This window comes from Macrobrachium nipponense, chromosome 28, assembly GCF_015104395.2.
Source record: "Macrobrachium nipponense isolate FS-2020 chromosome 28, ASM1510439v2, whole genome shotgun sequence".
In the NCBI taxonomy this organism is placed as follows: domain Eukaryota; kingdom Metazoa; phylum Arthropoda; class Malacostraca; order Decapoda; family Palaemonidae; genus Macrobrachium; species Macrobrachium nipponense.
This window is the reverse complement of record NC_087217.1, coordinates 70,731,096-70,756,048: the sequence shown is the minus strand read 5'-3', so window position 1 is coordinate 70,756,048 and position 24,953 is coordinate 70,731,096. Positions and strand designations below refer to the sequence as shown.

At 37.0% G+C, this 24,953-nt stretch overlaps 1 long non-coding RNA gene across 1 annotated transcript in view; it reads left to right on the top strand.

Annotated features, from left to right (window-relative positions):
* Nucleotides 1-3,426: 3,426 nt before the first annotated feature.
* The window catches only part of LOC135201868 (uncharacterized), a 95,194-nt gene continuing 73,667 nt past the window's right edge, over nucleotides 3,427-24,953 (top strand). Inside the window, exon 1 of the long non-coding RNA XR_010311624.1 lies at nucleotides 3,427-3,560. This is a non-coding gene — a long non-coding RNA (uncharacterized LOC135201868). The remainder of the gene's footprint in view (nucleotides 3,561-24,953) is intronic.

The window sequence follows — 24,953 nt, the reverse complement described above, 5'->3', positions numbered from 1 at the left end:
ATAGCGCTATAATTTTCAAGTGGTAGCTGGAAAAGGGCACGAAACTTTTTATTGCATGTTCACAAAGAATCATTTTAAGTATATATTGCTTACAGGAAAGAGTAATGATCAAATCAGCAAAGTTCTAAAGATAAAGTAATAGTTGAAGGTGACTTTAAAACAAAAATCTTATTACTATAACAATGAATTAGTGTTAGATAAAAGTAAGGATGATAACCCGAAAGTTAAATATTAGATCAGCCTCTTAAGTTATAAAACGTAACTCTGTCAATGAGGAACAAAACTACCGGGAAACGTGAAAAAAAATCTTATAGATATAAGCTAGTGCAGAAATATTCTAACAGAAACATAAAAGCATATCAGAGCACTGCAGTCTGGTTCTAGCCAGTCGCCAGTCAAGGGATTCACCACCTTTTCTTTAAGATTTTTTGTTTATGATCTTTATCGTCTTTGTTACTGCCTATAATTTCATCCCGAAGGAGCTGGCATTAAGCAAGCCGCCCATTTTGCACATAAATAGCTAGTAGTAGGCGAACGTAGATGGGGACGGCAGTAAACTTCAGTTTTACCCCCAGATATATCGTAATTCAATTTTATTGGAAGTGATTTTCATGTATTTTCCAACAAAACGATTTTTTATGGCACGTACCGTTGTTGTTTACTAAAATGAAGGGGGAAATTTTTTGAATTCTGACCGTATACTATAGTTACTGCTGTACTTCATAGAAAACTTTGTCATAGAAAATAAAAAACAATGTTTAGGTAAACTATTTTATTTTTAATTGTTGAATCGTGGATGAACCACCTGTACAGAAAATCTCGACAACATTAGACATAGGCTACCTATACTGAAGGCTTATCAACATCATGTGTGCTGAACACCCTTCACACACGCTTGTATCATATTCGCCTCTGTCTTGCACAAACTCTCATACTTTTTTAATACTGAAGTACTTCCTTTCCCACACCTTTCAAGCCATACTATATCCAACAACCCCGACTTCGTCTCCTCCTCTTTTCTAACAGATTCCAAATAATTCACCATTTCATCATCATCCTATCATTCTCCATTCTTTCCATAAGGTCAAACCATCTCGTAATATTTCGATCCCTCCTTCACTTACTCGAAACATTCAACGTTTCCACTTTGAATCTCTCCATTTCTCACGTACCCTAGATTTTTAACATTCTTTGCAAATGATATTGTAAACGCCTGCTGACACATGCTTCTTTGTGTATTTTTATTGAGGGCAGTTCCGATGAAATTTGAAACGTAAAAAAAGGTGGCGGGGCGGATTTCATTAGTCGATTTTATATATATAAATATACCCTCTGCATTGGCAACATTATTCTATTGCTTAAGTTGGGGCCATTGTTGGCAGCTTCTCTCTGTAGTAAATTTTGTAAGCTTTGTTAATTGCCTTCACAATTATAAATTTAGGGTGTAATGGTTGAGACAGGTATTAGCAACTGATGGTAAATTCTAAGGCTACGAAATACTGAAAACAACAGTAGGGAGGGTCTTGTGTTAGTAAGCATCAACGTTAAACTTGTCAAGTTAATTGAAATCACTCATAACGAAGCCATCATCTTAGAACACTTTTTAGCCTAGACTCCACAAGTCTTATTCCTTTTCCTGTTCATGAAGATTATCTTGTTCAAATGTCTTAATCTGAAAATATGGATTAAAAAAAAAAACTGATCATCAATCGGTAAATCTGCCACCACAGATTTCAGTTCCTTTGCCAGAGTCTGAACACTGCATTTTGTCGCAGTCTTTGGCGTCTAAGAAAAAATGTCTTGACAACTTAACCTCCTATCTGAATTAGATCCTTTATATCATCACCAGTTGTGTTTGCAGTGTTTTTCTTTTGCTTTTACAGTTTCACTTTCATATCATTTTCTTTTACAAAAACAGAATCAATTGAATTAAATGAGAGATTTGTTTATCAAATTTCCAGAGCCCGTTCACGTTCATCATTTGAGAGACAATTAATTAAACAAATACTGGTTGCTTTCATGTGTTGCTTCGCTTTTAAATATACATCACTATCCATAACAACAAGAAAGCACAATTGTGTAGTTGAAATTTCTTGTTTTTACCATATAAACAAAGGTGTTGCATAATAACAATGTTGTAATAGATATTCAAAGTAGACAGAAGAATCTTTCACAGATCAAATTATAGACATAAAAGAATCTATCACAGATCCAATTACTAACTCCACGAAGAAAACTTGAAGGCGCTGCATCATTCTGCAACAATCTTTTGTTCTTCTGAGTCTTCATTTTGAGCTGTTGGGATTTCATATTATCCATGTGATTATCCTTTCTAAAATACACAGAGATGACAATTAACAGCATTATCAAGATTAACTCTGCAAGCATGACGATAGGCTTGTATCCAAATCTTATACAATTTTATCTTTTGGTGATATATATATATATCTTATAGTTGAACCTATATTTGGCTGTTAAAACTGCCAAAAACTGAGCATTTACTCAGAATTGTTCTAGCTTGTATGTAGACTAATTCAGAAAACCCCTCTCTGCCACAATGACAACTAGATAAGATGCTGAGTATTCTGAATGTAAGTGGTATACACTATTAACTTATTCACCTCGAGATTAAAAGGACCACCAAGCCTGTGTGACGTCATTAATCGCAATCCATGGAAGACATAATCTTACCACCGTGGGCAATTTCCATTAATCTATGAGTAAATTCTACCCCAATGAACCTTTACTGGATGTGATATTCCAAATATATGAAAGATTTGGCCGCATTAATTCTTTCTCCACATAACGTTATTTCATTATTTCGTGCGTAATGTCTCACTGAAATTTGCGGGTTTTCTTAGAATTATTTGGAGTCTTATCTCTGTATATATAACTTGCTCTTTTAACAAGCCTTATATATCTTTGGAAAGAGAGAGAGAGAGAGAGAGAGAGCGTGTGTTTAGTGGTTACAGATGTCTCTCATATGTCTACATTCAACTTAAGAGATTGAAAGTAATAGTATTTTAAAGCTTAAACTTCGATAGATTATGTTGACCGCTTGTATACCATTTCTTAAAAATTAATCTTGGCATTTCATTTCAGGCTATGAAATTGATCGTTTGTTTAAGAAGAAAGCTTGGTTATAAATATAAACGGTTGTATGCAGCTGCAGATATTCAAAATCAAGCGCCAAGTGGAGTTGGTGGTCTCCATTTTGTTCTGAGTTGCATTTCATACTTACAGCATTCATATAAAATTCGTACCAGCACTAAGTTTAAAAGAAAATGTAAAATATCTTGTAACGAACAGCTTTTATTGTAAATAAATAATTTAAAATTAATAAAATATTACCTTTGGTAGAATATGCGTCATTATCTGTAGCTGCTTTTATCTTACGTAAACAATTCTTGAGTCTCGAACGACTCCCTTTGCCATTGTGACTTTAGCCAAGTGTTGTGGAGGTCAGTGTACTATAAGTTCTAACCAGAAACTTTTGTTTTGACGTTAATTATTATACATTTGGATGTAATTGCTCCAAGGGCTGCCGATTTTACACATAGGTAAGTAGCGAGACACCGTTTTCCTTAGTACTGGAGTGTTTTATTATAAGATAAGCTCCACAGTGACAGGAGATGTTGATGTTACATGACGTCTCCTCCGCTCGGGAGGCGAGGTGTCTACGGTAAACAACACTTGTTCTTGTAACTTACCTCGAATACAATGTTTGTTTAAAGATATTTTATATGCTGCTTGCCACCTTTGGTGCTTCAAATTGCTTGTAAAGCTTGGTAGGCCTTATGTTGGAGTACATTAGCTTGAGATGTCAATGAGGCCGGTGGTGGAATTGACCAATTTTTTTTCTTTATTTCTGTTACCGTTACCATAACCAGCCAGTAAATTACGTAAAGAATTTATCCTTTATTTATGGACAATACTTAAGTGTGCTCCGTGTAACTGTGATGGCCAGACCTTACCAGGTTATGCTGTTAGTACGATAAGAAAATAATTTAAATAAATAGCTAAGCAACCTAGAATACCTACTACCTACTGTAAAAGCTTTAATACTTGTCTATTTTGATGAATATTACAGGTACGTAGCTATAGGTATATTTAGCTACTGTGTTGAAACCTGAACCATGTAGGCTAGGCATAGATAAAGAATTTAGTCATTGTCTCATCTGGATAAATTGGCCCATTTTCACAATTTCCAATGATAGGATAAACCTGGATCCGATAATTGGCCCAGGCATTTTGTTTGTAAGATTAGGTACTAACCATAATTTTCTCGGAAAAATGTAGCCTAGCTTGTTGCTGTACTAAATTTAGCATCAAGTTAAGCCATAGGCTAGCTTATGGCATAGCCTACGCAGCATCCTATCTTTGCTTTTTCCTGCGTTGATTGGGCGAGTTCAAATAACTGAAATTGGCTTCATTAGCCTGATCACACTTAGACCATGGGACAGCATATTACTAGGTATAGGTATATACATTTTTTTCTTTTATTTATTTTTTCTTGTAGGAATGAAATATACATAAAATCTGTCTGATGACCATTTTGAAACATGCTCATGGTTATATATGGTGAGACCTGTAACATGGCAGAAACAGGCTGTGCACAATTGCCTGTCAGGTATTTCGGTATTTCTACAGAAGCAATCCGCGGTGGCCTAGACTATGGCAATTGACAGTTTCCTATATTATTTTACTTAATGTACAAAAATTTAGGTAAAATTACAGTTTCAACCATTATGGGAAAACTGGAACAAAAATATATTTGTTGCATCAGAAATAATGTAGTTCCAACGGATTTAACATTTATTTTGACTGCAAACCATCCGATTTAGAGATTTACTATGTAATTGGAGTTAAAAAAACGAGTTTTTCCAGAAAAAGGTAAATGTCCAGGAGAAGGCCGCATCCGTTTTTCAAGTATTAACGACGAAAAACGGCAAAAAACGACCAGATTGGTGTTGCACATCGCATAGAAACATGAGGAAATGAATAAAAAAGAAACTAAGAGTTACTCTTACACACAAAATGTAAGCATAAACCTACTAGACTACAATTAAGGGGGATCCCAGTGGGAAGCGGGGTTTTTGGGTGGGGGGAGGAGGAGAAAAGTGATTTTCGGGGCACTACCGAACCTAATACAACCACCTAACCTTACCTAGGGCCCTGTACCCCTACCTAGGCCTAGCGGGGGGGGCTCCGCCCCCTGCGACCCCCCCTTAAGGCCACTACCTAACACATCCATCAAACCAAATCCAAAGTGATGGTACTGCTGTATACATCGTTATACTACCACCATTATAATATACTCTATAAATTAATGAAGCTTACCTTAAACTGTTGGTTGATAAAGATGTGCTGCTGCTTTGAGGAAAACGTGAAGCCGTTGCAAGGTTCCCTGACATGCAACTTAAAGTAGGAAGTGGCCAGGTACCCGACGACCACATTGCACTGCAAACAATCGGTAGGAAATCCAAGGTCTGTCAAAATTAATGCCAGAAGGGCCAGCCACTGCCTCTGCCATAGGTACAGGAAGACAAAATGCCGTTTTTTGCTTCATTATTCGAGTATTCAGTCAAACAAGGATACCAGTGGACACTAGACAGGTAACTTTTTTACTCCGCTGAAATGCTAGTGAAACTTAGTTTTCGACTAAAGTCGCTCGTAATTGGTTATGAAACCCATGACGTCATAACGATGTCACACCTCTCAGCCAATAATGAGTAACTGGAACTGCTTTTGTTTGCGTAAGAAAGTAAGTTAGAGGGCTCATTAAAAGTAAACATTACCGTAGAGGAAACACCTCTCCCGACTTAGGAAAAATTCGAGGTAAAAACTTTATATTTTTATTTCTCTGTGAGTATGCATTAGCGACAATAATGTATTGAGAAGAAGTGTTTTGTTATCACGTGCTTTACTCGGGAAAAATATCAATATAATAGATTTCCCATAATGGTTGAAACTGTAATAATACCAGAATTTAAAGTAATATTTATTCGGACGACTGTAATTAACCCCCAGGGGCCAGTACTAAAAACGGCGAAATACAGTGTACTGTACTCCCCAATCCCTAGTGGATGTCGTATCCGCAGTTACGTTCCTTGCAGTTCGTGCAGAACTATTCTTAGAATTACCCTGCAAGGAACGTAACCGCGGATACGACATCTACCTGGGATTGGGGCGTCCAATGTATTTCGCCGTGTTTAGTACTGGCCCCTGGGGGTTAATTACAGTCGTCCGAATAAATATTACTTAAAATTCTTGTTCAGTAGGTAAAACTGCATAGAAAAACCGTAACTGCCATAGTCTGGGCCGCCGCGGATAGGTACCCTAGATCTACCGCCTGTCATTAGAAAGCTATTTTTTAAGCGTTCTGATATAGTTCAAAATAAGGAGGTAAAATTCTATAGAAAACGTCAACTGCCATAGTCTAGCTCGCTGCGGAATACCGGCTTAGATCTACCCTTATCAGAAACTAAAAATGTGACTTCCAAGTCTGAGAAATTTTATGAAAAAATTTGTACAGATTTTCGTATATAATTATAAGAAACAGATATTGATATATTTTTGCTCATGCAAAATGTTAAATGTTATGACTTTTGCTACTTGCTAAATACCTGTTAAAATGCAGCCACTCATCAATTGATTTGGTAACTAAAGTGTAATGGTAATGACTGAAATTCACGTAGGCTATGCTGTAAAATATTGCCAATGTTGTTTTCTTACTTTAATATAACATAGTATATTGATTCATGAGAAGCTCTAGTATGATATACAATACATAAGACTTTGGACTATAAGTCCAAGTCATAATGTCCCATGCTGAAGCAAACACATTTTTGAAAATTTATTTTTACCTTGCTCATGTGTTGGCAAACACACTTTGCATGAATTATAATTATACAATACATTGCACTTATAAAATCACAGTAGGTGCATGTGACTTCATTAAATAAGCGAATACCACAGGAAAATGATAGTCAGAAATCCAAGCGCTTTAGTCTTTACTAAGACATTGTCAAGGAACGTTCCTTGACAGTGTCTTAGTAAAGATGAAAGCGCTTGGATTTCTGACTATCATTTTCCTGTGGTATTTGCTTATACATTGCCTGTAATTTCCTGTTATAACGCTAAATCATTTGGACTCATGAGAAATGTGTACTGTACATTCATATATTTTTATTTTAAACCTTAGATTATAATGCAAAATATAGCATGTCACCTGCATTTCTTATATGTATCCTATCCATGAGATATAGTTTGTATGAGGTCCTTCAATGCCATAACAGAAGCTAATGCTTAATTGGTTGTTGTTTTGTGAGATGGAATCTGCCAGCCAATAAAAAGGTTGTATTATATTGATGTAGCCAGGCCACCAGTGTTTCCAAATCTGTGGCAGGGTGCCAGTTTTAAACAAGGGCATGATTTTGACTTTTCATGATTTGCAGGCTAAGCTAGTCATTGTTTTTGAGGGCACAAGGGTAATTCTGGTTGGCACAGGCACATCCTACCACAGAGCTTAAAGCACAGCCCAATAAAAGTATATACCCCATGCATGATTTTTTCACTTTTGACTGTTATTTAAAATGACTGGTTGATTGTATAGGTTGAGGTGTGGTTATTCTTGCAATAATGATAATTCTGCTACCAAACAATAGTTATGACTGATAACAATCATGAAGTGGGCCATTTGGTCCACAATTTCCAGCTGGTCCATATTGCTTAACCCTACTTAAACTCATATTAAGATAGTGTTGACAGACCTAACCTTATTTGCAGAAAGCCTTTGATCTCAGTTGATCTTTAATATTTTGAACACTTGCAAATGTTGACTAGGTTGACAAATCATCAAGATAGGTATTGTGGCTGTAAACATCTAAGTAGACTTACATATGGGAAATTTAATAGTGATGTACAGTATTTTTAACATGAATCAGCAGCTTAGGCATATCCTATTCAATGTATTCAACTAAAACTTGCAGGTGTTGGCTTGGTTGACAAACCATCATCAAGATATTGGGACAGTAGACCTCTCTGTAGACTGACATATTGGAAACTGAATTTAATAATGTCACATTGTTAACGTAAATCAACAGCTTACGCATAGCCTATGTATTAGAATGAAACATGCTGTGAATTCAGTATTGACCTAAGACCTTACAAACAGCTCAATCAAATTGAAATCATTCTGAAGAATGATTGGTTATGCTTAATCACGGCAAGCAGATGTTATTGATTTTGTGTAGATTATAAGATTGTTGTAAATTCTAAAGTATTGCAATTTGTTCCTAGGGGTAGGCTACTCTCATAGTATTTATGAGGGAACATTTAAGTGTTAAGATTTAATCCCTCATAATTTTTCTAAGAAGTTTTGAATAAATAAAGAAGGGACACTGAAAACAGCTTTACTGTACTGCCAGTTTTTTGTTACTGAATGCAGGTAACTAGTTGGCATTTATTTCCTACTTGTCCTAAACTTTCTTAATTTTATTCAAAAATAGAATCTCTCCACTTATTTTTAAAGGACCTATTTTATTCTGGCATAACCTGACACAGGCAGTCCCCGGGTTACGACGTTCCGAGGTTAAGGCGCTTTTCAATTATCTTCATCAGAAATTATTTCCGGGGTTACGACGCATGTTCCAGGGTTACGACGCCTACAACGCTCATCTGGCACAAGAAATATGACACCAAAAATGCAAAATAATCAATATTTGAAGTTTTTTTATGAAAAGTGCAATAAGAATGCAGTTTACATAGTTTTCAATGCACCCAAAGCATTAAAAGTAAGGTTTTCTTAGTATTTTTGACGATGTTCCGGCTTACGACGATTTTCGGGTTACAACGCGTCTCAAGAACGGAAACCCCCGTCGTAAGCTACTGTATGTGAAAGCAGTATAATACATATTAGCTTGTATTCATAATTGCTAGATGATATTGCCTGATAGCCCTTGACAATCTCTTAAAACACTGGCAAAGGAATTCCAAACCAATTACTATAAGTAATTTTGGATTTAGTCCTTTGGTGGTCAAGTATACCATATACTGTTTTTAAATTATTTGTGCAGCTGAAAACATTTTTATTTATCCCCAGACTTTATTTGTTTAGTACAGGAAGTCCCTGGTTTACATCAGGGTCGGGTTAAGTGGTTCAGGACTTACGGCTTGCCAAATGGTGCTGTTAACCTGCTTTATGGCGCTTCAACCCAGACTTACAGCACTGTTGCTATTTATTCCCATTATAGTTATGATGATTTTGGTTAAGGCAATTTTAGGCTCACTACGCCCTGCCGGGAGCGGAACCCCCGCCGTAACCCGGGGACTGCCTGTTACTGGAAATGCATTAGTACTATTATTTATCTCCATATTTCTTTTTCTTGAAATAGACAACACAGTAGAACGTGAGCTTATCAAAGGCCCTCTACATTCTAGAGTACTACCCCTTATGTAAGTGCAGCCCTTTCAAATCCAAATACAGTGGTACCTCGAGATACGAAAGGCTCAACTTACGAAAAACTCGAGATACGAAAGCTGACACGAAAAATTTTACTGCTCTACATACAAAAAGTTTTCAAGATACGAAAGGTTTCTGAAAGTCTGAGATTCGCCCGATAACGATTTTGAAACTCGCGCCGCCATCTTGGTTCTAGTAGACTCGCCACCATCCTCCTGCTCTCCCATTGGTTCCTGATGCTAGCCAAGCCATGAGATCCTTCTCTCCTATTGGGCAGCATCCCTCCCATCATGCATCTTACGTGGTGGCGTGCCTTCGCTCGGCCACTTCGCACCCGAAGCTTTATCGTACGCATGTTGCATTTGTTCGGTCCAACGATTTCGTTTAGTATCGTAAATTCGTTAGTGATTTCGTTGTGCTACTTTATCGTGTTGTGAGAACCTATTTAGTATACATACTACATACGTAACTTAATTACGTACAGTACATATAGTCATGTGTCCCAAGAAAGTTGCTGAAGTTCACAGAAAGAAGAGAATGCTTTCTATGGAGACAAAGATGGAGATAATAAAAAAGTATGAAGCTGGCTTGCGGTTGAGTGTGATCGCTAAGGAATACGGCCGAAATCCGTCGACGATAGGCACCATCCTTAAGCAGAAGGAAGCCATCAAAGCAGCTACACCTTCCAAGGGCGTGACTATTTTCTCCAACTAGAGGAGCCATGTGCATAATGAAATGGAAAGGCTGCTGCTTGTATGGATCGAGGACAAAGAAATCGATGGCGATACGATAACCGAGATGGCAATCTGCCAGAAGGCCAGCGCTATTTTCGGCGATTTGATTGCCCAAGCCGAAGACGACGGCGGAGAGGGGACATCAACGGCAACCCCAGAGTTCAAGGCTTCTCATGGGTGGTTCGAAAAATTCCGTAAACGGACTGGCATCCATTCCGTGGTGAAGAAATTGAAATTACGTCAAGTAAAAAGAATTGTAAAAATCTAAAAAAGACAAAATAAATTTTATTTTAAGTTTTTTGTAAAGTTAAGTGTTACAGTTTTGTTAATGTGTTTTGTAAAGTTTAGTTTGTTTTTCTGACATTTTTTATGTGTTTCGTAAAGTTAAGTGTACGTATCTGCCGTTTGTCGTCCTCCTCCTCTGTCGCCACTTTCGGACATAGCCTCACTCGAAAGGTAAGCTTCCACATTTCACGTTACAGTAATAATATTTCTTGTACACTAATATACACTTTATTTACAGGTTTTGCATTTTTATTATTAAGTTACGTATTGAATGGTCCAAATTGTTATAGTATTTCATTGTTTATAAGTCAATTTACCTTATTATGAAATTTACTGGGGTGTTTTTGGAGGGCTTGGAACGGATGAGCCATTTTACATGTAAAATGTGGTCCAAGATACGAAAACCTCATGATACGAAAGGTGCCTCGGAACAGATTAATTTCGTATCTCGAGGTACTACTGTAAACAGGAAAAACTTAAGAGCTGGCTTAGCCAAAACCATGAAATGTTGTATATTCCTTTCAAATATCTTTATGTAGTACTTTATTTCAGGTTGAATTTTGTCACACTGGATAAGATTTCTTTCATTCCAAAAAGTCAAATAATTGTGAATGTTGTAAGGATAATTTTCCATTCCAGTAGGTGCAATCTTCAACTCTGCGGTGCCTCAGGGAATGCAGAAAACATGTACGTATGTACTGTTCTCCCAGAGGTAGTCTGAAAGACATGACCATCATTATTATCTCTTCTACATTTGCAGCGTCTCTCATAGTTTTATTTCTCATTCTATCATGTCATCTGATACCTGAATATTCTTATGTCTTTTTTCTTAAATTGTCAAAATCTTGTATTTCATTGCTATACGTATATCATGATTTTTGTCTGTAAAGCACTGCATAGATAATGCTGCATACATACTACTATATTGTTCACCTTGCCCATTGTTTTATATACCCATCTGGGTCTTTCACTACATTCCAACTCATGTTTGAAAAATTTTCTTTGTTCCTAAATGCTTGTTTGGAAAATAACATTTTATCTATGTTATTCTTGTCTACTTATACTAATGTGCGAGTACCTCTGTCCTCAGTTCTTTCTTTGGTAGATTTAACTCTGATCCCAACTGTTTAGATATTTTATGCATTATGCTTAGCAGCCTTTATGTCAATATCATTTGCGTGTATACCATGTTTATCAACACTTACCATCAGAAAGTTAGACACCAAAGTGTGTGTTAAGCTGAGGTGGTCTATTATGTTTCCTTTCAATTTTGTTACATGCTGTATGCTGGGTGCTCTCAACAATTTTATATTGATTCCTGATTGTAAAGTCATGAATAAAGTGCACCTAAGGAAATGCTATTCACACACACCACTTAAATTTTAACGAGAGAGATGCAGTTTGGATGTTTACCAGAAGAAAGCCAGGTACCTAATTTGGAATAAGAGCATAGAATGGTGGAGAGATACCACTTTACATCTAATTTCATGAAAGAAAAGTCATATATCATAACATACTCATGATGGTGAGTACGTAGTTGGATGTTATTTTAACCTGAGTTGCATTCATATAGAACACAACAGTAAGGTTATTAACTTGAAAAGCAAGTTTGACTAAAATATAGAAAGCCCATATATGAAAGAAAAACATAAAATGTAGAGAAGCATTGTTGAAGATGAAAAGAATATCTCAAAAAAAATCGGCAGAATATAAGTGTGTGTACTATACACATTGAACATAGCTGTTGAGAAAATAAGGAAAAACCTCTGTCTTCTGTGTTGTTAAGAACAATAGCACCCAAGAGCCTCTGATACTGGGCAGTGTGTAAATCATGGCACAGAAACAGAACTTGGATGCAGATCTGCCGAAGTGACAGCATATAGTTGAAAAGATGCTTCCACTGAAGTTGACATCAGAGGCGCTCTGCTGGCATAGAATTAAAAGATGACCAAACAGGTGTCATGGAGGTAAAAATATTGAGTTGATGTAGGTATTCATACATGAGACCATCCAACATTAATGAAACAAAATATCTCAAAGATGTGGCACAAATGCCATCCTTTCTGCAGATATAGAAAACTAAAGTTTACAAACGAGTACGGTATGATTTTGTGAAAAGAAAGCCTGGAGTCAAAGTAACGACAGTTAACTTTCAAATATTCAAAAGCATTACATGGCACAGAATTTGAGTAATATGTTTTAATTTTGATGTCAGCTTCATCCCACTTTGGCATCATTGAACATTCATTGAACATGTCTTCTATTATTATTGTATACCTTTTTCTCCCTTGAATCTAAGTTAGATAAGGTGTGTGAGATTCCTTTAAAAAATATCATCAAAGAAAATTGCTCTTTAGAATGAAGTATCATCATTAGTATGATTTTTCATGATTCCTTAAAAAAATATCATCAAAGAAAATTGCTCTTTAGAATGCATTATCATAATTAGTATGATTTTTCATGACCTTGCTCATATTGCATTAAAGAAAATATTGCACACAAGTACTTAACTTCTCAATGCGTTTTCTACAGTAATTTCCATGGAGTAGGTATTAAATTTCTTAGACATTTTCTTCACCAGCCTCCGTATAGTAGATATTGAATATTGGTTTTATACAGTAATTGAAAAATGTTGGCACTGGTGTAAGAAACTTCAGAACTAATAAATATGCACCACACAAATAATAGTGCATTGACATTCTTTTATATGTCTTGTCAGAGCAGTGTGTGACTTTTAAGTACGGCTTTTACTGTCATATACACAGATGTCTTCTCATTTTGTTGTTTCATTTATTAAAATGTAGAACAGCCTGATATTGATATCATAAGTTTGAAGTTCATAAAAGGTGGTGTAGAGCAGAAGCTTGTTTCTCTTTGTAGATTACTAATTCTCAACAAAGTTGAAGTTGAATAGAGTTGTATGCAGACTATCAAGTTATTCTAGCATTTCTTCTTCACAGACGTGCTGCCAGTAGTACATCAGATCATCAGATGTTTTGTAAAATGGTTTTGGTGTTTACTGTATAAACTTAAGGCTTCTTGTCAGTTGATGTCACAAAGAAATTATCTTAAGAGTACATCCTCAAGGGAAGCCATTGCCGTTTCATCAGCCTGACAGTCAAGGTTACCATTTTAGAATCATAACTAAAAGCTTCATTATTTAAATCCTGAGAAGTTCTACAGAAGTGACTTGGGTAACTTTAATGGTGGTGTTTCAAAATACACAGTAAAGTACTTGAACGAAGTTCTTATACATGTAAACATGACTGGCAAAATGAATTCTGTGAAGAAGACTTTTAAGTTAGTGGAAAATTGTTTTAGATATTGATGGTACAGAAGGCTGCAGCAGCGTAAAAATCCAAAGTCTCATAAGAACATGATAAACTCATCATGATATTTGTACATCATGATTAAACTTGTCAGGAATTTTCCTAAGGTGTCGAGTTATTCTTAGTAGGTACATTGTTTTGAATACTTGACAGGGAACTCTGACAGTACTTTTGGCATATTTATATTACAATTGTTAAAGATAAAAGCAAGGGTTTTATTTAGAAGTTATTACATTATTACAACCTATAAGCTTGTAACACTTGGAATTCAGTTGATAATTCTAGTACTATGCATTTTGTCATCTTTGCGTCATTTTCAATTATGACACAACCAGCCAAAATGTCTCATATTTTAAAGGTAAAGAGTTATATATTTTCCGGCGCCTGAAGCACTGGATAATCACAAGACTGAAAAGTCTAACCCAACAGTGAAGAAATAATTTTCCATGAAAATGCTTTCTGCATAACACGTCTAGTAATAATGAATAACACGTTTCCTGTTGCAGGAAAATTAACACTTAGTGTTTTTGTAGGAAAGGCGTATATTCTTCATGTCGGCTTTTATTGGAACAATTTCATTAAACGGTTAAGGTGATTAGGAAGAGTTGAGACTATGGTTATACAAATCTCATTGGCAAATAGAGGAGAGCCCCTCAGTGGCGTTGGTTGGTATGGTGTTGGCGTCCCATCTCGGTGGTCGCGAGTTCGGTTCTCGGCCATTCCATTGTGGAGTGAGCGATGTGTATTTCTGGTGATAGAAGTTCACTCTCGACGTGGTTCGGAAGTCACGTCAAGCCGTTGGTCCCGTTGCTGAATAACCACTGGTTCTATGCAACGTAAAAACACCATACAAACAAACAAGAGGAGTTACTCCAAATGGAAAAACATAAGGCAATCTAATAAGTAGGCTCAGATAGTCCACTAACAAAGTCAGTGATTCAGGATTATTACTTTTGTTTCGATGATAATGACAAAGCTAAAAGTTTGAATTTCTTCTTAATATTGTATATTGGACTTCAAGGAATGTACAGAAGTGAAGATTTACGCTTGTGAAGAAGCTATACTCTTGAGAAAGATACATCAGTCTCAAGTTTGTATTTCTTGTATTTCCCAGTTACGGCACATTATGGTATTATTTTGACTGTTCTTCTCAAGTTTTTAAGGTGAATGCTAGTTTCATTTCAGTGAGTTCAGATACTGTGAGAATTTAGACTCTGGTTGTTGTAACACCTGTCTCTCATAGCTGTCGCTAATTATACCCTTGTTGACAAGTGCACAGATGTTGATGCCACAGGCTACGAGTATGATTCAGAGAAGGTCAATCTCCACTATATACGAAAGCTTATGCTTAACTTTGAAATCACTGAATTTTGAATTTGTAATTGGCAACTTTTCTTTGAATCACCTTTGTTTTATATAGTATATATATATATGTATATATATATATATATATATATATATATATATATATATATATATATATATATATATATACATATGTATAGTGCTATATATATATATATATATATATATATATATATATATATATATATAGTGTGTGTATAAACCTATTCAAATAAAGTAATAGACTCGGGTAACAATAATAACGATAGTTTTGTTTGCGTGTATATATGTGTGTGTGTATATATATATATTATATATATTATATATATATATATCTATATATATTATATATATATAGATATATATATATATATATATATATATATATATATATATATAGTATGCATAGTTTTCTTACGTGCGCAAGATTTAGTTTAGCAACTGATTGGTGGGTTTTATTGGTTTCTTTTGTTCTCGTAGTCAGTAGTTGATAGCATGCATTCACGTGCCATTAAGATGGAGTTATGTGTTCACGGAATATGACACAACCCGAGTCAGTCAGTCCCTCGACCCCAAACTTATTTTTAAGTCGGAGTTTGCAACGGAGATGACTTTGTCTTTGTTAGAAGGTCGCCCAGAAGAGTGAGTAAAACAAGCCGACGTGATTCTACACACTTCGGTGTTTTCCAGCCCATATTTTGAACGTGCATTTTTTCCTTTAATGTTTTGAACTGACTTTTTTTTTCTTATGTTGATTTGAACGTGCAATTTTCTTTTTAAAGTTTTGAACGTGCGTTTTTTTTTTCCTGTGTAACTTTTACATTACTCTTGTTTTGTTTTTCTTTCTGTATTGCCTTATTGCCTCTTAGTCTGTGTAAGTTCTTTCAAATGAACACCATATTCTTTGGAAGCTTCGAATTTCTAGTCAGTGCCCCCTCAGTTAAGCTCGTTCATATGGATAACGGATTTCCTTCTGAATAATAATAATGATAATATTATTATTATTATTATTATCATTATTATTATTATCATTATTATCATCATCATCATTTGTCGGGATATACACAATTTCTGATTACTAATAACTCAGATGACGAGTATGGTTGTTGTGACGTCAGCATGCCGGAAGCTCTCGCTCTCTTGGCCTGCCAAAAAGCAAGATTTTGCAAAAGCGATTATGAATAAACGTGTGTGTTGATGGAGGCTCGCCAACTTGGTAAGAATCTATGGCGCAGAAGAAGGGGCTTAGAAAAAGTGGGAGGACTCAAACGCATTTGGCGAAGAAGCAAGAATGTGGTGAGATCACCTTATAAGTTATAAAAGAGTTCGTTCAGGAAATGCCGAGGTGTGTGCACCGATGTGCCGAGGGAAATATTATAAAAAAAAAAAAGAAAAAAACACGTTTGATACTGGCTGGGGTGTTCTTCCTTTTGCTGCGTAAGTTTGGTAAAATGATAACGACAATAATGTTATTGTTTTTATTATATATTAAAGATCTTTGCAAAACGAGATCTTTACAAACCTGCTCTTTCATATAGTATGTTTACACCGGCACCATTGCGGATTTCTTCACATTATTATTTATTTATTTATTTTTTGCTGTATCACAGTACTCCAATTCGACTGGGTGGTATTTATAGTGTGGGGTTCCGGGTTGTATCCTGCCTCCTTAGGAGTCCATCACTTTTCTTACTGTGTGTGCCGTTTCCAGGATCACACACTTCTGCATGAGTCCTGGAGCTACTTCAGCCTCTAGTTTTTTCTAGATTCCTTTTCAGGGCTCTTGGGATCGTGCCTAGTGTTCCTATGATTATGGGTACAATTTCCACTGGCATATCCCATATCCTTATTTCTATTTTCAGATCTTGATACTTATTCATTTTTTCCCTCTCTTTCTCTTCAACTCTGGTGTCCCATGGTATTGGACATCAATGAGTGATACTTTCTTCTTGATTTTGTCAATCATCGTCACGTCTGGTCTATTTGCACGTATCACCCTATCTGTTCTGATACCATAGTCCCAGAGGATCTTTGCCTGATCGTTTTCTATCACTCCCTCAGGTTGGTGCTCGTACCACTTATTACTGCAAGGTAGCTGATGTTGCCCTTTTTTATGTTGACTAAGGCGCATTTTTCTATTCCAAACTATCCTGATGTCCCCAGATACAATCCTTACAGTCTGGATTAGGGTATCTATTTCCTTGATGCTCTTACCATACAGCTTGATGTCGTCCATGAACATCAGATGGTTAATTCTGTTGCCTCCTTTCTTGAGTTGGTGCCCGGCATCCATCTTCTGTAGTACTTTTGTCATGGGAATCATGGCTACTACGAAGAGTAGTGGGAACAGTGAGTCGCCCTGGAAGATCCCTCTCCTGATATTAACCTCTGCTAGTCTTATTCCAGAGCTTGTAAGTATTGTATTCTAGCTGCGCATTGTATTTTTGAGGAAGCTGATGGTGTTTTCCTCTGCCCCATATATTTTCAGGCATTCTATTAGCCATGTGTGTGGTATCATGTCGAAGGCTTTCGTATAGTCTATCCATGCCATGCTTAGGTTGGTTTTCCTTCTCCTACTGTTCTTCATTACCATTTTGTCTATCAGGAGCTGGTCTTTTGTGCCCCTACACTTCCTTCTGCAGCCTTTCTGTTGGTGGGGGATGGTGTTTGTCTCCTCTAGGTAGTTGTATAGCCTTTCACTGATGATACCTGTTAGTAACTTCCACATTATTGGTAGGCAGGTGATAGGCCTGTAGTTACTGGCTATATTTCCCTTACTCTTGTCTTTTTGTGCTAAGGATGTTCTTCCTGTGGTCATCCATTTTGGTGCATGGTGATTTGAGATACAATGATGGAGTTGTTCTGCTATTCGTGGGTGTAGGGCCTTGAAGTTTTTGAGCCAGTATCCATGGACTTCATTGAGACCTGGGTCTTTCCAGTTTGGCATTTTCTTTAGTTGGTGTCTGACTGTGTCTGTCATGATGTCAGTGAATCTTTGTTTTATTCTCCCTGTTTCTTGACTTCCTGGAGCCATGTTGCATGTTTGTCCAGGAAGTCCAGGCAGAAGAAACAGGGAGAATAAAACAAAGATTCACAGAGATCACGACAGACACAGTCAGACACCAACTATTATTATTAATTTTGTTGTTGTTGTTGGTGAAGTAATCTACAATGGTATCAGTGTAAATATATATTAAAGATCTGTATGAAACGAGATCTTTCGAAACCTGCTCAATTCTCCTCCTGAGAAGGAGAATCGAGCAGGTTCTCCCAATCTCTCGTTTTGTGTTGATGTTTGAAAATGTACACCTTGTATATCTAGAGATACATGAATTTTAATGAATCCACCACTTTTGTTTTTGGTTATCGGACGCTTGTTAAGTACTTTTTCTTATGAATGAAAGCTACAAAAACATTCCTTCAAGTTACTGTCAAATAGCATAATTTTTTCAGCTTTCTTTGTTCCTACGATATCAATGTCCGCTTATCGGGTACCATTCCTCCATTACTGGAGTTTGGATTGTGTGTGTTAACCTTCTCTGTGACATTCTGTGGTTTATGAGCATTAATATGTATATATTATACATATATATTTTCATTTCTGTTATGCTTCAGTAAGGCGGGATGGTTTAGATTCCAGATTCTTTCGTGTACAAAGTACCTAGCCTACAAGCTTTCAAAGTCCCTCGCTGGACGAGTGGTTTTCGCGCTCGGCTGCCAATCCGGTGGTCCGAAGTTCGAATCCTGGCTCGGCCAACGCGGAATCAGAGGAATTTATTTCTGGTGATAGAAATTAATTTCTCGATATAGTTTGGTTCGGATCCCACAATAAGCTGTAGGTCCCGTTGCTGGGTGACCAGTTGGTTCCTAGCCACGTAAAAATATCTAATCCTTCGGGCTAGCCATAGGAAAGTTGTTAATCAGCTCAGTGATCTGGTAAAACTAAGATATACTTAACTTAACAAGCTTTCGAAGATACAATCGTCTTCTTCAGGTATCGATGCACCAAGATGTAAAGGTGTAGGCTTCTACTTTGTAAATTAAAGAATCTGAAATCTAAACCATCCTTTCTTATTGGAGACTAAGAGTAATATTTTCATATACACACTGAAGTTGTGTGACTAATTTGAATATATTATATATATATATATATATATATATATAATATATATATATATATATATATATTATATATACACACATGACTGGTAAAGACGTCCTGTTACAACAGAATTCCATCTAATTGAAGGAGCCCATAAAATCAAAATATAGTATTATAGTTCAGACTGAAGAAGGAGAAATCATTCTCTGAAAATATCGTACTTACTTGCTATATTTAGGCGTTTTTATGGGCTCATATATATATATATATATATATATATATATATATATATATATAATATATATATATATATTATATATATATATATATATCATTGTTTACCTCGACAACGAATGGAATGGTCCACAGATAAACAAGTCTACAGTCACTACCACATTGGTACTTTTAGTATTTAATCTTGGCTGACCCCCACGTGCTATAAAACTTCCACATTAGACGTTTCATACTTGTACATGGAAGGCTCCGCTTTGGAAACCACACACACACACACACACTCACTCTCTCTCTCTCTCTCCTGGATATGATAATGACCTTCATATCCAGTATTTATTTCACCCCCATCTGTCCAATCCGTTTTAGGTCATACTATCCTCCTCCTCCAACCCCCCCCCCCCACCCCCCCCCCCCCCCAATGCTTTTGAAATACACGAGGTACGTATGGTTTTTCTTGCATTCGTATTCAACATTTGTACTTCATTCCGTGTGTGTTTGTGTGCGCACGCGGGTGCTTGTTGACTAAGTGCGCTAATTGTATACGAATGTCTTAACATTGCATTTATTTATAAGAGGTCTGTGTACTCGTGTGTCCCAGGCAGACGTGAAACGGGATTAGAACAGCATTTGCTGGGTTAGGACTCGTAAGGTTTCTTTGTTTTCGTCTTTGAGGTCACTTACTCTCGTGTACCCCAGTTTGGACTCTGGCAGATGTTTCAGAGCCAGTCCTTGCAGACATCTCGTATGTGATGTTCCCTGTTTTCCTCGTTTTCTTTTATAGGGTCTTTCTTTTTTAGGGTCATGCTGCGTACCAGGGGATCCATTATGCCTGCTTATATCTTTCGGAATCTTTCAGCAGACAGAAGTACATACCAGTCGCTTAGTGACTCGCTGCCTCGGCTACTTGAAAATCACAAACATCAACACTGTATGTTAATAACAACAATAATAATAATAATTATTATTATTATTATTATGATTATTATACACGATACTTGACCCAAGCATGGTTTCGAAACATGGTCCGAAGCTGTGCTCGGGAACTGCTCGCGTAGACGGAAACGCTGCTGAACCGCCAACACTTCCTGGCCAGATACGAACGAGCTGGACATTTGCGTGCTTTGGTGAACTAAGGAGCAAGAGTCCGTGCTAAAAAGTAGTCAGCAGAACTGAGTTAGCGCCAAGATCTTGTGCTGTCAAAAGGTCAGCATAATCTATCCGTAAAATGAACAAATCCCCATAGAGTTAGCTTTGTCAATTCATCTCACGTGGTGCACTGTAGGCATTACAGGAGGGTGTTTGAAGGCTTTCTTTGTTTCCAGTTACACCCACTTTAACCTCTCGACCTTCATTCCCGCTTCCGTATGTTAATATTGCTGTCCAACCTCTCAATCGTGTATTTCTGGCGATAGAAGTTCACTCTCGACGTGGTTCGGAAGTCACGTAAAGCCGTTGACCCGTTGCTGAATAACCACTGGTTCCATGCAACGTAAAAGCACCATACAAACAAACAAACAAACAAACTTCCTAATGCTTTTGTAGGAATTGCATCTAGGTTTACATTTTGATTCTTGTACTTTATCTTAATTTTATGGAATTCCATTGTCCAACCACCTAGACTCCTTGTTTTCAATGTCTTAAACACTGCATGACCGGAAGTACTCTAATGCTTGGCTTGACAGCATCAATTTCATGATCTTATAATAATGGAAAAAAAGAACACAATAATTTGTCAAACCAATCTGTAATCTGTGCAGCGAATTCTCATGGCTTCTGTCCCGTGAATGGCCTACCTGTGAACGTCTTGGTACTCGTTCGCTATTTTTGTCGATGCTTGGTATTTAGAAGTTTTCTTTTTGCGTTATTTGCCCTGTGGGTTAGGATAGGTTTCCTGTTCGTCTGACGAACAGTTTTCCCGAGGCCTCTTCCAGTTTTTTTTTTTTTTTTTACAGTTGAGAATTTTTATCTTTATCTTCAGGACTGTTACTGTATTAGTTGTGATTTTGGGGTCTAGCGCTTGCACATTGTAAATAGGAATGATCAGGATTTTTAAAGCGAAATGACATTGGGTTGCTATACAAATACAGAACATATGCCACCCTTGCTGTTTGGATAAAATCTGTTTTTACGAAAGGGCATATTATCCGCTGAGTTTTTTTGCCGGCATTCACGTTGCGGAGGAGTAAGGAGCAGATGGAGTGTTGAAACAAGTTCTGTCCCCATAGCTGTGAAGAAAGGAATCTCTTGTCAGCGCTTTAATAACTGTGTTCTTTCTGTAGATACAATTTTTTGTATTTAACTTTTGGACTAGCCCCTCAGTGGCGTAGTTGGTATGGTGTTGGCGTCCCACCTCGGTGGTCGCGAGTTCGATTCTCGGCCATTCCATTGAGGAGTGAGAAATGTGTATTTCTGGTGATAAAAGTTCACTCTCGACGTGGTTCGGAAGTCACGTAAAGCCGTTGGTCTCGTTGCTGAATAACCACTGGTTCCATTCAACGTAAAAACCATACAAACAAACAATCCTGTTGGACTGTAGTAACTTTTTCCTAGTAGTATTGTCTATGAACTGATGTGAATTTGTCGTTGGGAAAAGTAATCCGTTTTAAAATAAATTGAAACGGCCATGGTTAGAGATGTGGAGGACAAAAGAAATAGTATTATGATGTGGTTTTCGAAGAATAATTCTTATAACCATTAAGTCCTAACCATATTTATTATTCTCGGCCATTCCATTGAGGAGTGAGAGATGTGTATTTCTGGTGATAGAAATTCACTCCCGACGTGGTTCGGAAGTCACGTAAAGCCGTTGGTCCCGTTGCTGAATAACCACTGGTTCCATACAACGTAAAAACACCATACACACAAACTAACCATATTTATTGATAAAGACTTCTTCCTTTCTATTTGCGTGCATAGAGAGAGCATTGACGCTATGAAGCTTTGACCCTTCTCGTTTGCCTAAGAGAAGGCCTGCTCCGAGTGCATAATGTCTTTATTGTTTGTTGTGGAGTTAGCAAGAAGCCCAGGGTGTGAATCCCGGACGAGAAACGATGTCTAACCATCGGTGTTCTGCTTGGGAAAATTTAGCCACTGTTAGGAGAGTTCATGCTTAAATATGAAAACATGTAACATAAACATAATAGTTACCTGTTCAGTATTGGCCGTGATTTTGCTTCGGTTACGAAAGCTGGTTGATATTCTATACTCTGTTTTTTTTTTCCATGTGTCCATCCGCCTGTGGTCTTTGCGTATGGTAACACTGCGTCCCGGGCTTTAGATAGTTACATTCAGCTTACACTTAACAATAATAATATCCCATTTCGAATATTAACGGTGTAATTCGCATACAGTAAATTATTAGAACACTTTTCAGTTGCAAGTGTACACCCAGATATCCTTTTATTTACATAGGACTTAGACATAGCGTAACTATTTAAAACCCGGGACGCAGTGTTACCATGCGCGACCACCACAGGCGGATGGACAGATAGAAAAAAAAAAAAGAGTATAGGTAGGTCAGTGCTCTAAAAGAAAGCAAGCAAGCCTCAATTCCACCGCTTGCGAGATACATGGTTTTTTTTTTAAACTGGAGTTCTAGTTCCTACGACTTTTCTGTTCGTGCCAGCTGGAATGAGGTATACTTGAATAGATTTAGTTTTGTGAGTAAACATTGAAAGAACAGTACTGAAAATTGTGTAATTACCAGCGATCGTGCTCCGAAACAGGCGGAAAAGGCCTCAGGAAAGTATTGAACTTGCCTGCTGGTCTAAGATGCATCCACCATACGCTGTTGACTGGTGCGAGGAAAGGCACAAGCATTGATATTGTAATTTGCAAAGGCAGTCTTCAGAAAGAAGATGAAACGGGGTCTAAACTTGACTGCTCTCTAGATCATTATATGATGGAATTTACGTTAAAAGTTGACTTTCTAATGCACGATGGAAATGATAATTAAATCACCGGGATAAAAAAGATATGCCTAGTAGAGAAAGGACACGAAAGAACAATATATATTAAACTTTAATTTTTATTTTCATGGCTACGAATGGTGTTATTGTTACGAAATTTTTCCTAAGTGGAAAATTCAGTTCCTTTATTTAAGTTTCTTTGGCACAACGTTAGCGATTTACCTTAATTTTAAATTAAAAAAAAAAAGATAATTAAAATATTCTCGCTTGTCCGAGTTTCCAATTAGTGTTTTCATAGAAAACTAATGAGAAATTGTTGCTTCAACTTTGGACGCGATTATAGTACCTGCCATAACGGATTAATTACGCCACTCAAATATGGTACGAGCGCTAGCGAATAGAAAAGGTTCTGTGGAGAATTGAGGTCGTTAACGTAACCCACATTTAATGCACGACCGTATTGGGAAGTTATGGGTTAATGGTACGATTCACACATTCGTGCACCGATGCACGTGTCTCTCCTAATGGCTGCCTCGGCTCCCCATGATTATTCCTCTCCATTGGCAGCGCCCTACCGTTGCCCCCCCCCCCCCCCCCCCCACCCCCCCCCCCCCCCCCCCCCGCAACATTATTTTCATAATATGTGGAAAACGAGATTTATAACTAGGTAAGTCCTCCTCTCTCTCTCTCTCAGTCTTCTCTCCTCTCTCTCTCGCTCTCTCTCTCTCTCTCTACTATATATATATATATATATATATATATATATATATACTCATATATTTTATCTATATATATATATATATATATATATATATATATATATATATATTATTATATATGTATATATATGTGTGTGTGTGAGAATGATAGCTAGGTTGTAAATGTAGGAGATTGCTGTACGATTTTGCTTAATATTAGTTTATGTAGGGAAGTATGATGTGGTACTTACGTAATGTATGATATGGTTTTTAAAATGGCCTATTTATATAAGTACTCTTCATCGCACGGCGCGCTTGGGAGAAAGAGAGGGAGAAAACAAAACACTTTTATTGCGAAGTCATTACTGTTAAGTTGCCTTTTGCCCTTGCTCTTGAACTATGGTTCCATAGAATCGAAGCGTAACTCGTTCAGAAGAAAACGGACTCTGCAAAACGGGTTATTCTTATAAAGGGTTGGCGCTGTTTTAAGAGCACCTCACATGGTGTCCCCTTAAGCATCACTCGATGGCGTTTGCAGGGTACTCTAGCCTCTCACTACACCCACTTATTATTATTGTTATTATATGCTGTTATTTAGCTTGTTTTCTTTTTTTGTCAGTTTCTCTGGGTCAAATCTTGTAACTCAGTCGCCGTCCTGTTCCTTCCGTCCAATAGACTTGAAATTTTTTCATGGTTACCCAGTCCTAGTGACAATACAACCTCACATGATGAGTAGGTCAGCAGTGAGCTCTAGTGACCTTACAGTGACTTCTCTCCCAGTATCTTGAGATTTGTATGAAGTGAATAACTCTTAGGGTTTTTCATACCGTCTTTGACTCGGTAGACTTGGTTATTA